General features: G+C 40.9%; 1 long non-coding RNA gene across 4 annotated transcripts in view; it reads right to left on the bottom strand.

The window, feature by feature from the left end:
• Positions 1 to 9,747: 9,747 nt before the first annotated feature.
• LOC129373449 (uncharacterized) overlaps positions 9,748 to 12,403 on the bottom strand; it is a 46,908-nt gene continuing 44,252 nt past the window's right edge. For all 4 annotated transcript variants that reach the window (XR_008607367.1, XR_008607364.1, XR_008607366.1 and 1 more), the window contains one exon: positions 9,748 to 9,810. This is a non-coding gene — a long non-coding RNA (uncharacterized LOC129373449). The remainder of the gene's footprint in view (positions 9,811 to 12,403) is intronic.

Here is a 12,403-nt window from a genome sequence, read left to right on the forward strand (position 1 = left end):
GACCTGATAAAACGTTGAGAAAAGTCAGAAAGTGGCGGAGTCACGACTGTAGCCTGCGGATGAACATCCAGACTAATCTGGTTTAAACTGGTTTTTATCGTTGGATTACTGCCCCCTGATGGCCGAGAGAGGTATCGGTGGGATAATTCATTAACTACATTTTGTTGTTCACACAAAATAAACTCATTTCATTAGGTTAACATGTGACACAATCTTTACTAGAATGAAACACAACAAACACATATTTATGTTTTAACTTGAAATTAAATATTAATGTGACCTGCCCTGTTCCACTTCTTTGAGAATTGGTCAGTAATTTCATTTTATAGAACTAAATTTAGTTTGTTGAAATTTAACTAACCATGGCTCTATATACTTAATGAAATATTTCATACTATTTGATTTGACTATCGCCATGTTCTACAAACAAATGAGGGAATTAGTCTGGTTTCTTTGTATTGCAGATTTAAAAATCCCAGCAGCCACAGCAAAAGGGAAAATAACACAAATAAATTTAAACCGCTTATATTCTGCTTTTTGCTTTCTAGGTCAGCTTTACTCCACATTTGATTTTCAAATGCACTTTCCTGCATTTGAAAATTTCATCATTTTCAATCAAGAGAATATTAAATGTCAACCTTTGTCATCTCCCTACGAATATCTCTTATTTTCATTACATATCTAATATGTCTCTCACCCAACATGGTGTCCAGCTTCCATTGCTTCATTACCAGCTATGAAAACTCCAAAAAATGGAGAACGAAAGCAGGACACCCACGCAGACGCTTGAGGCAGGGCCTTCATGAATACTTGTATATTCAGTCCTTGGTGTTGGTTTTCATCCACAGAGCCAATTTTGCTTCTATGTAAACCTCACATCGAGAGTAACTTGGGGGACGATGTCCTGCAACCTCGAGATGCATCTGCTTCAAACAAGCCTCAGTCAAATATTCAGGTCATTATCAGAACTCTGTCAGGAGGGCGTTAGGCACTCAGTCGATTCTCTTATTTGGACCAGAGAAAACTCTGAAAGTTGCAGAACATCCAACTCTCAATGACTGGTTCAGAAAAAACAAGAAACCTTTATCACAATTTTTTGACTCCTGGTTTGAAGGGAAGTCAAATACATTCATAGACCATCTGAAGTCCCAGTAAAGCCTTTTAGGAGTTGAGTCCTTTTTGACATTTTCAATTATCTTTTCTGTGTTTTTTTCTTGAGACCAACAGTATGTCTAAACAATTTCTGTTTGTTTATGGTCTCTTAAAATAAAACGTGATGTTCACCATTTTAATCTGTCAAGTGCCAACAGTCTGATATCATTACGTTACTCAATTGTACAGAAAATTATTTGGTGGGTGTGTTTTAAGTTTGTGACTTATTTTAGTGCAGCAAAATAAAAAATAAAACCCCCAAAATTTGATTTTTGTCTTTAAATTACAATCATGTTTTTATGGTGATGACATGCTGTGTGATTTAATGTAAGAAAATGTTCAGAGCATAAATTTGTCTCGGCTCAGAGACAACGACTTGCATTGCATTCATGGATTCTAGAAATTAAAAACTGCAATTTATGCAGCAATATAGGTATGCAAAATTCAATCTGGTATGTTTAATGATTAAAAATGTTGTGTTTACATTCTAGACAAGGATGTAAAATGTAATTTTACATTTAAAGCGATTCCCCTGCTGTGAGTCGAACATTTCCACTAAGTCTCAGGCTCCAGGCTCTGAAGCTGCAGCATGGGGCGAGTCAAAGATAATCATGGAAGAGGAGCAGCTAAATGCTTGGTGACTTTGGGTTTTTAAGATACAGACAATTTGACATGACATGTGCAATTTGGAAAACATGTCACACCTCCATAAGCTGCATAGACGGCATGACTCAGATTCCCACCTGAGGCAGAAAGAGGGAAATGTGGAGGTGTCTGCCTCCCACTTGCATTCAGATCTGCCTCACCCTAGCAGAGCATAAAGCAAGAAAACTGACATATTTCATGTTTTCTCCCTTTTTGTTGATAGGGAATCGGGTCATTGAGCTCACTGCTGCTTAGGCAAATCTGTCTGGCAGAAAAACTTACAGCATATTGCACTATGCTTCATTTCAACTCTAAGCTTTGCTGTAAACTATTGACTGTCAGATTTGCAACAGAGGAAAGCAAAGAGAAAGAGTTTGGCTTCACTATAGACATTATGTGTTTAAAAAGACTTTTGTAAGAGGGCTGCTTTAAAGGCCAATTATATATACATTTATAGAAAAATAAACCAGCTGCCAAAGAGAGTTTGGTGTGACAGATGTTGCATCCAGAGTTTAGAAAAGGTTGTAAAGCTCTTCAAGTGCAAGTTGTTCTGCAGAAATATAAAAAAAATTATCAGTCAAGTGTAGTTGAGTTTACTGGAGGTTTGGATGTAGAGTTCTGGATGTAGAGATAACTTAGCAATTATTATCACTAAACTGCATACACTAACTGTTTAATCTTTATTTATTGATGCTCTAAATAAAATAAAAAAATCAGTGGAGATGGAGACAATAGTAAAACTAACATCTCGACAATACTAACATTTTTGGAGATTTTAAATATTAACTGGAATTTATTGTGGTAAAAAATTTTAAAATATTTATCACAATAAATGATGAATGATATAGATCTTGTTTCTGCTTTAAAGCTACGCTGCAGACTTCCTGTGTGTACCGTGGCAACCCAAAAAAAAAACTTAATGGAGGCTAAAAGCGTTTCAACATGATAAGTGTCTCCAGTATTGCCTTAATTTTCTTTAAAAAAATCAACCAGATCGCTGCATGCTGCTGTAAATCTGAGCTGAATTTACACCACAAGTCAATTCCTGTAAAGTTTGTTTGCATTTTGTGACATTATTTATATTTTTATTCCGACAAAGTGTTGCACACATGAACCTCTTATTTTATGTCCCATCAGTCGGACCAAGATCGTTCTTGGTCTTATCTCATTACAGGATGTGGATCAGCAGAGCTCTGGGAAATTAATGTTTTATGACAAAAGGATCATTTGGCCTTTCATAGTTCAATCTCACAAAAGGTTTGTGTTTTGCATTTAAATGTTGCATTTACTCTGGGACATATTATCTACACAATAGACTTGAGTAACGGCTCATCTCCTACCTTAATAAACTCACTTATTGTAAATGCAATGAAAAGTTTCTATTTTTCATTGCATTTCAAATTAAACAAAAAGAAAAAAACTAATTCAGCAGTTATTTCAATTGAACATGTTGGCCTAAATGTTTTGTAATTTTCCTTTTAACTAAAAAAATTGATTTTTCTCATACATTAAAACTCAATTATTTAAAAATGTATTACTTTTGTTATGTTTTTCACCTGGTGCTCATTTTTCTCCTGTATGTTGGGTTGATGAATAAACACAGGACGTTGTTGCTCATTATATTGGATTTGACTGATGTAAATTTGGACAATGTCGCACCGAGTCACAGATAGCAGGAATTAAAAAACTAAACTGTTGAGTGAATCTGGATCATTTTCCACATGGAAAAAAATATTTCTACATTCTCTATGCTCTGGTTTAAATTCAAAAGGCTGTTTTGGCAAAAAGAAGCCAACACAATCGGACCAGCATATTTCATTACCCAGAATGCATTGCAGCGTAAACATGGCAACATCTATGTGTCAACATTTTATTAAAATGTATAAAAACTAAACAGCCTACAGTATTTTTACTGTATTGTTTTTACATAAATGTCCAACTTCCTGGCTGAAATTAGTCAACTAATAAAAAAAACTGTGAATGTTCTTAATGGGCCAGAATCTATTGATAAAACCCATTAAGCTGTTAAAATATCATAAAATCGTTACTGCTTTCTGAATTCAAAAAGTTTTTCTTAAAATTAAATATTAAACATCTTGTCACACTGATCAGTCTGTCCAGGATTTTTTGATTGTTTTTGTTTTTTTTTGCAATCAAATTTACAGACTTTGTGACACTAATTCAGAAATATTTTAAAACATTTTTATGGTATTTGTGCCATGAAAATAAATGTGGCTTTTTATTAATCGGCACATTGATCACAGATTATTACTTGATATCAAGTAAATCTGAGGCAGCATCACAATATTTTTGACCAATTTTGAGAAAAAAATTGCAGTAAAATAAAAAAAAAGTGAATATCTGTTGATTTTGTGAGTTAAATGTAATTTGGATTAAATGTTAAGGGGCCTTGAGTTTCACACATGTATTGCAGGACTTTATGCAAATTTGACTTACAAATGTTTTCCCACTCAAAATAAATGCTTTGGTTGAAGCATTTATTTTTAATTTGCTTACTGCAGCCAGATTATGCAAAATCTAATGAAACTTGGGGAAGATTCAAAGAAAATAGTTTTGCATCACAGGTATTAAATGAGAACGAAAGAGGAATATTTTCTCCTCCACCCTTGGGAAATGTTCAGTTATGCTGCTGTTTGATATGATAAATACAGCACTTAGCAACACTAAACCACAGAAGACATTTTCTTTTTCTAGTACAGCAAGGCTCATTACTCTCTGAACCAAGTCTAAAAAAACAAGATCTATCTGTGGCCTTTTAAGAGGAAATGTCACATTAGGACGCATAATCAGGTCTGGACAAGAGCCGTCGATGGAGCAACACCTCCGATAGAAGAAAAATACACAACAGTTTCTAACGGTTCACTCCACTGCATGAAAATGTCTGTCGTCAGTCATTCAGTGTTTTATTGATTCCAACAAACGCATCAGGAGATGACAGCAGGAAGCGCCATAAATCACTCATGAAGTAAATGTCACTGCGGAGGATTTTAGTCGTTCAACTTGCATGATGTGAAACCTGAGGGAGGATCTGCACTGAATACCGCATGCATAATGTTGGAAATATTGGAAAGAAATTAAATATTTTGTTTTATAAAAGGCAAGCTCATAACTCTGGTTAAATATATTGGTTATGGATTACAGTTTATCATTTAGTTTCTTTAAAAAATGCTTACATTTGGCTAACAATACCAAGATACTATTTCTGAAACCAGTTATTTTGAAGTTTACAAAAATAAACAGTTTGCAGACTTTTACAAAGAGAACTGTGCCATTACCTGGCAACCCAGTATTAGAACAGTTTTATCAATATAAGGGAATTATTTATATATGTAAATAAAGTTAGTTTTGTCTTATTTGAACTGCAATAAGATATATGCGCTAAAAACAAGACTAGAAATACTTGGTAACATTTTCTGCAAATTTGTAACATGCATATTAAATTGGACTTTCCTTATTTTTTATCTAAAAAAGGTGAGTTATTTTGCAAAAACGTGTTGATTTAAATGAATGGGCCGACTAAAACTAGCATCACTATTTGCATATATATTATTGGGACAGAGAGCCAAACAACAGATGGATGTTAGAGGCCAACAACCGAAGCTCCCCTACTTTAGCTTCTCAGAGCCAATAAACAACCAAACATTATGATTACAGCTTGGAATTTAACATCAACCATTACAAGGTACAAGACTTTTGTAATACATGAAATGGAAATTGCAAAAAAATTATTCACCAGCTTTGGATTTTTCTTTCCACTGAAGACAACATGGCGGTCCAATTCCATTTAATTCTTTTCTGTTGACCTGGAAAAGACCCTGCAGTTCAGCAGAGGAGGTGGAAGGACGCCCGTCCTCACCGGGTTTTCATTAATCATGAGAAGCTTGAAGGAAAATATTACAGGCAGGAAAAGGGATGAAACTGTTTTTGGTCCAACAGCCAGGCTAAACCTCATTCAATCAAATGGTTTTTTTTCTTTCTGTCTCGCTTTCTTGAGCTGTTTTTCTCTTTCTTTGGCTACTTGCCATCATTTTTTCTAACTTGCTGTTTGTGTCTTATTTGGGGGATTCTGTGGCCAATCTGCCCTGAGTTATATTCACATAAATTCGAATTATTGAAACAAAGCGGGGAGGGGAATCAGAAGAAAATATGTGATCCTGTAGCTGTGAGGCTTTCTCCTGAATTATGCCTTATTTTTCCATTCCTAAAGGCCTGGCAGGCCAACTTCAACATTTTCACAAGGACAAGAAGCAGGTGGAAAAACAGGAGATCGGTAACGGTATGGCACGTATTCCTGCAAATACCAGGACTAAAAAAAGATCGCTAAATTATGGCAAATACACTTTTGGCTCAGTGATCCTTCTAAAAACGACTAAGCTAAGATTACAAGGAACAGTAATCCTCAGCAACGGCATCAGGGATTGTGACACTGATAATGCCAAAAATGCTCTGCTGCTGCCATTGATCAGCGATGAAACATAATCCTAAAGAACACATGGGACGTTTTGCGGTTTAGAAGATAACGACTTGATTTAGCCAAATCTGTGGAAGCATCATTTTATCTGAAAACACTTATTTACACCAAAGGATTGTGGATTTTGGCTCCAAATAGATCCAAATGGTGCTTTAGGTCAGAATTACAGCAAATACTGATGCTTCCTAAAATACATTTACAAAGTCAGTTTTAAAAAACAAAAAAAAAAAAAACAAAGCTATTTTAACAATACAGAAATATCGGTTTAGAAACCGGAAGTCTATATTCTAGAATAGAAAGACTTCTCTTATTGTTTATAGTAAATGATTTTTTACTTGCTAAATACCACAGTAATGATTTACAGTGAATTTCTATTGGCATATCAAGGATTTTTCTTCTAATATGAGAAAGAATCGGTCAGATTTATTAAAGTATTCAAAATCATAAGTTTACAAACAAATGATCTCTGAACAATCAGACTTTTATCTGGACTTTTTCCATTTCTACAGAGCAAAAACTACAACCACATCTTGTGAAAGATTCAAAGGAATATAAATGATATGACTTTGGAAACTTCTCAGATTAATTGATACATTTGAGTTATTATTTAGTAAATCGAAACGTTGTCTAGAAATGTAACAGATGCAAGTTCAATTCCTGCTCCTTTCTGTCACGTGTTGAATCTCAAGCTGATCTGTGTGGAAATGTGTGTGACTGGAGGATTATTCCTCAGGCTTTCATTAAGCAGCTGCAGAAAGATCATCTTACCATTTTCAACTCTTCACACAAACAAGAAGAACTATGAAGTGAACAACTGGATTTGAGTGGTTCACTAATATCTGCTAAAACAGAAAAGATGATTCCCTCATCAAAAACAAAACCACAGCTTTGACATTCTGTTAAAAAGCTGAAAACAGGCAATTTTACATAACTGGTTCACAGCAAGATATATAAACCTGAATGAGAAATAATCAATATAACAAATATCATAAACGATGTTAGCAAGGTTTGATTTTAAACAGGGTTTTTTTTGCTTTAAAGGTTTAAAATAAGCCAGTTTAAAAACAAAATGTTCATTTGTATCTTTCTGTGTTCATCCTGCTTTGATTTTTTTATATGTATTTGTGGACGGCATGAAATAAGCTGCATTATTTTACATCCAATTTGTGCAGAAATCTTTCATATGCTAAAGGCCAGAGCTGCTGTTTCTGATGCTTTCTCCTCAGGCAGAGCATCATCCTGACTCACAGCCAGACACACATTTCATGACTTGATGGTTTCTCTATGTGATGCAGCCGTCTGATAGCTTATCTGATGAATCGGCCTCACCTGCCTGGACTTTGGTTCAATACTGTGAGCGAGAACAGCCGCTGACAGAAGGAACCCTGGCGAGAAGGAAGATCAGATACAGAGGCTGATACACCTTCCAGGTTCTGAGAGGTCAGAGCAGCAGAGGAAGGAGGCAAGCGAGAGAAAACCGCTGCCAAAACGATCATGTAGTGAGTGAAAACGCATTCATATGCTTCATCCATTCTCTCACTGGGGGTTCCTTATTGGTAGCAGGAGAGAAATATCTTTCATCTTTAGTTCCTCTTCTCTCTTTGGAGAAAAAGCTGAATCGATTTTACAAGCAGTTCAGAAACAAACTGCTGTCACACAGTTTTATATCTCTCACTGTTCCACCAATGCTGACATATAAAAACATAAGATGTGTTTTTAAAGTCTCCTCACATGTAGAAAGTAAGTCTTTCTCAAACCGCGATGGGCGCCCCCTACTGGTTCATGGGCGCCCCCTGGTGGTCCATGGGCGCCCCCTAGTGGTCCATGGGCGCCCCCTAGTGGTCCATGGGCGCCCCCTGGTGGTCCATGGGAGACCCCTAGTGGTCCATGGGCGCCCCCTGGTGGTCCATGGGCGCCCCCTGGTGGTCCATGGGCGCCCCCTGGTGGTCCATGGGCGCCCCCTGGTGGTCCATGGGCGCCCCCTACTGGTCCATGGGCGCCCCCTAGTGGTCCATGGGCGCCCCTTACTGGTCCATGGGCGCCCCCTGGTGGTCCATGGGAGACCCCTAGTGGTCCATGGGGTCCCCTAGTGGTCCATGGGCGCCCCCTGGTGGTCCATGGGCGCCCCCTATTGGTCCATGGGGTCCTCTAGTGGTCCATGGGCGCCCCCTACTGGTCCATGGGCGCCCCCTACTGGTCCATGGGCGCCCCCTACTGGTCCATGGGCGCCCCCTACTGGTCCATGGGCGCCCCCTAGTGGTCCATGGGGTCCCCTAGTGGTCCATGGGCGCCCCCTACTGGTCCATGGGGTCCTCTAGTGGTCCATGGGGTCCTCTAGTGGTCCATGGGGTCCTCTAGTGGTCCATGGGTGCCCCCTAGTGGTCCATGGGGTCCCCTGGTGGTCCATGGGCGCCCCCTACTGGTCCATGGGTCCTCTAGTGGTCCATGGGCGCCCCTGGTGGTCCATGGGAGACCCCTAGTGGTCCATGGGCGTCCCCTGGTGGTCCATGGGCGCCCCCTGGTGGTCCATGGGCGCCCCCTGGTGGTCCATGGGCGCCCCCTGCTGGTCCATGGGCGCCCCTACTGGTCCATGGGCGCCCCCTACTGGTCCATGGCGCCCCCTAGTGCTCCATGGGCGCCCCCTACTGGTCCATGGGCGCCCCTAGTGGTCCATGGGCGCCCTCTAGTGGTCCATGGGCGCCCCCTACTGGTCCATGGGTCCTCTAGTGGTCCATGGGCGCCCCCTACTGGTCCATGGGCGCCCCCTACTGGTCCATGGGCGCCCCCTACTGGTCCATGGGGTCCCCTAGTGGTCCATGGGCGCCCCCTACTGGTCCATGGGGTCCTCTAGTGGTCCATGGGGTCCTCTAGTGGTCCATGGGTGCCCCCTAGTGGTCCATGGGGTCCCCTGGTGGTCCATGGGCGCCCCCTACTGGTCCATGGGGTCCTCTAGTGGTCCATGGGCGCCCCCTACTGGTCCATGGGCGCCCCCTAGTGGTCCATGGGCGCCCTCTAGTGGTCCATGGGCGCCCCCTACTGGTCCATGGGGTCCCCTAGTGGTCCATGGGGTCCTCTAGTGGTCCATGGGTGCCCCCTAGTGGTCCATGGGGTCCCCTGGTGGTCCATGGGCGCCCCCTACTGGTCCATGGGGTCCTCTAGTGGTCCATGGGCGCCCCCTAGTGGTCCATGAACGCCCCCTACTGGTCCATGGGCGCCCCCTAGTGGTCCATGAACGCCCCCTACTGGTCCATGGGCGCCCCCTACTGGTCCATGGGCGCCCCCTAGTGGTCCATGGGGTCCCCTAGTGGTCCATGGCGCCCTCTACTGGTCCATGGGCGCCCTCTACTGGTCCATGGGCGCCCCCTAGTGGTCCATGGGGTCCTCTAGTGGTCCATGGGCGCCCTCTACTGGTCCATGGGCGCCCTCTACTGGTCCATGGGCGCCCCCTGGTGGTCCATGGGCGCCCCCTGGTGGTCCATGGGCGCCCCCTACTGGTCCATGGATCTGTCATGGAGTCACACCTTCACATTAGGAGGAATAAAGATGGTGAGTGACGAGGCTAATATTTAAATGTCAGGCTGTGTGTAGAAAGATGTCGTGTTGTTGCCGGGGCGTCTTAAGGTCAGGTGGTCCAGAGAGTTTATGAATCGGGGTAAATGATCCTGAAAACATTTGAGAAACACTGATCCTTATGAATCTCTTCTTATTTGCTGCAGATCAGAATATTGCTCAAAGATGATCGTAACATTTTGAACAAGTCGTCACTGGATCATAAAAAATATGGATAGCTCGGAGCCATTTCTATCTTATTTTAACCCATTTCAGCAGAGAAATTTGGGTGAAGGTCAAATTTTGGTCGCATTATAAATGCCCAAACCTGAGACGTGGTTGTTTTGGAAGTAAAAGACACATTTAGATTTATAAGAGCGGTTGAAGGTTTTCTGTGGTTATTTTCTATTTTTAAAAAAAGGAAGAAAAAGCATTTGATTTAAATCCAATTGAGGCACTTACGCTAAGTAATTTAAGTGCAATCAACCCAAAGCAACAACAAGCAAAAAGCCATTATCATTAGTCAGAAAATATACTGAACACCATCAATAAATGTCACTAATTTGCAGATGTAATACTTAAAATTCAGAAAGACGTGTTTGAAAGTCATGACACAAAACTGATGATTATATAGTCAGACGAATTTGTAGCCTTTCATCAGAAACCTTAACCTGAGTTTTACATTTTTATGAAATAAAGATAAAAATGAGCAGAACATTGAAGAGGCCTCAGTATTTGTATCGACACACAGCCGTCCTGCAGAGGCTGAGTTCAGCTTCGACTTACTTCTTAAGTTCAAAGGCATTGAGAAGCTTCAAGAATTAAAAACAAACATTAACTGTAAATTTAATCCATTTTTCTGATTTTCTTATTGACATCTTTTCCAAAACTGCACAGCAAATACAACCATGTAGTTTCACACACATTTACTCACCTAAGCAACAAACTCCAGCCAACTTTTCAAATACAGATGCCCCTCCCAAACCCCCCCAAACCCCCTCAAACCCCCCCAAACCCCACCATACTCCCCCAACCCCCCCAAACCCCTCCAGACCCTCCAGACCCTCCAGACCCCTCCAAACCCCCCCTGGACCCCCCCAGCACTGATTAATTCATAACAGGGCCAGGCAAGCACACAGCGTGTGTGTGCTTTGTGCAGAGTTGAGCAGGGGGACAAAGACAAAAACAGTAAAGGAGGAGAAGGAGAAAAATGACAAGTGAGCGAGCGAGTGGAAAGAGGAAGAAGCGAGGGAGAGGCCGTGTCAGGTTCAGTTTATTAGAGCTCCCTGGCGGTCAGCTGGCGGATTTATTCATATGATTTATTGCATCGTCCCAGCCCTGGGATTCTGTGTTTGTTTCCGCTCACATTCTTCTCACAATGTATTTATCATGTGTGCGACTTTCAAATTGCCGCTGCCATGGACTTTGAGCCTCCTAAGCAGGCCTGACGTATTCCCACCCCACGCGTTCCCGCCCGCCAAACAGCTGCTCTTCAAAACCACCAAAAACCCAACAATAAATCCTGAAACACAAACTAATAAAGACAATTGTGTTCATTTATTTCAGGCTCGACGCATCCCTGCTGTCTGCCAGTGGACAATGTTTTCTTGTTCCAGTCAGATTTGGGAAAATACCCAATTTATCGCATGTCAAACAACGGCCTCATGTTTCTATATAAATGTTAATGCTCTTTCCCAGAGAGCGGCGTTCGGTCCAGGGAGGATTTCTCTAAAATAAAGACAGAAGGAGCCACAGTGAGAGCAAGTCTGACGACGCGGCTTCTGAAGAATAGAAACGTAATCAGCTTTCAGTGAAATCCTGTTCCTCTAAATATCACAGTGGATTAATAAAAGGCCCAACATGGTCAGTACAGTTTCCTTTTGTCAAGCTGTAAGAGACTAAATAAGAGGATTGCACAAGTTTATGTTTTATTCGACTTTGTGCTGCTTTCCAGATGCCCTAAAAATGAACAACTTTTTTGGAACTGAATGTTTTTCTTCTTTTTTGACAGACATGAAAATTAACCTGGAGACTCTGGAAATTGTCCACATTTGTGTCTCCTTATTCTATATTTTGTAAATAGTTCAAAGATAATTATGTGTTCAATGTTCTGTTGTGTATTAGAAATAATCCAGAAGCTGCAGCTATTAAACTTCATGACCTCAAATCTAACTCTCATTTTGTATTTTTATTATCTCTGTACTAATATTTTTTGCTTGGCATTTATTCCAAATGGCTGTTTGCCCAATTTCACAAGCTCTAAAACAGATTCAATTATTATAATTTTTATAATAAACACGTATCCATTTGGCACTTTAATTTGCCAGAAGCTGTCGCTCCGTCTCCAACTGGAAACCTCCCAGTGCACCGCCTACTCTACCACTCCCTGCAACTATTTTCCTAGAAAACAAACTTTTGAATTTTAAAGTCTGAAGCTGAGATTTTAAATTGTGTCTTTTTTTTTTAAAAAATGCACCTTAGTTTGACCTTTTTCCCAACATTTTGTCCTTTTCCCACCTCGGAGAGTTTAAGCATTAAATGCACTAAAAACACTTGGAGAGCCGG

Source organism: Poeciliopsis prolifica, unplaced genomic scaffold (genome assembly GCF_027474105.1).
Source record: "Poeciliopsis prolifica strain line A6 unplaced genomic scaffold, Auburn_PproV2 SCAFFOLD033, whole genome shotgun sequence".
NCBI lineage: Eukaryota > Metazoa > Chordata > Actinopteri > Cyprinodontiformes > Poeciliidae > Poeciliopsis > Poeciliopsis prolifica.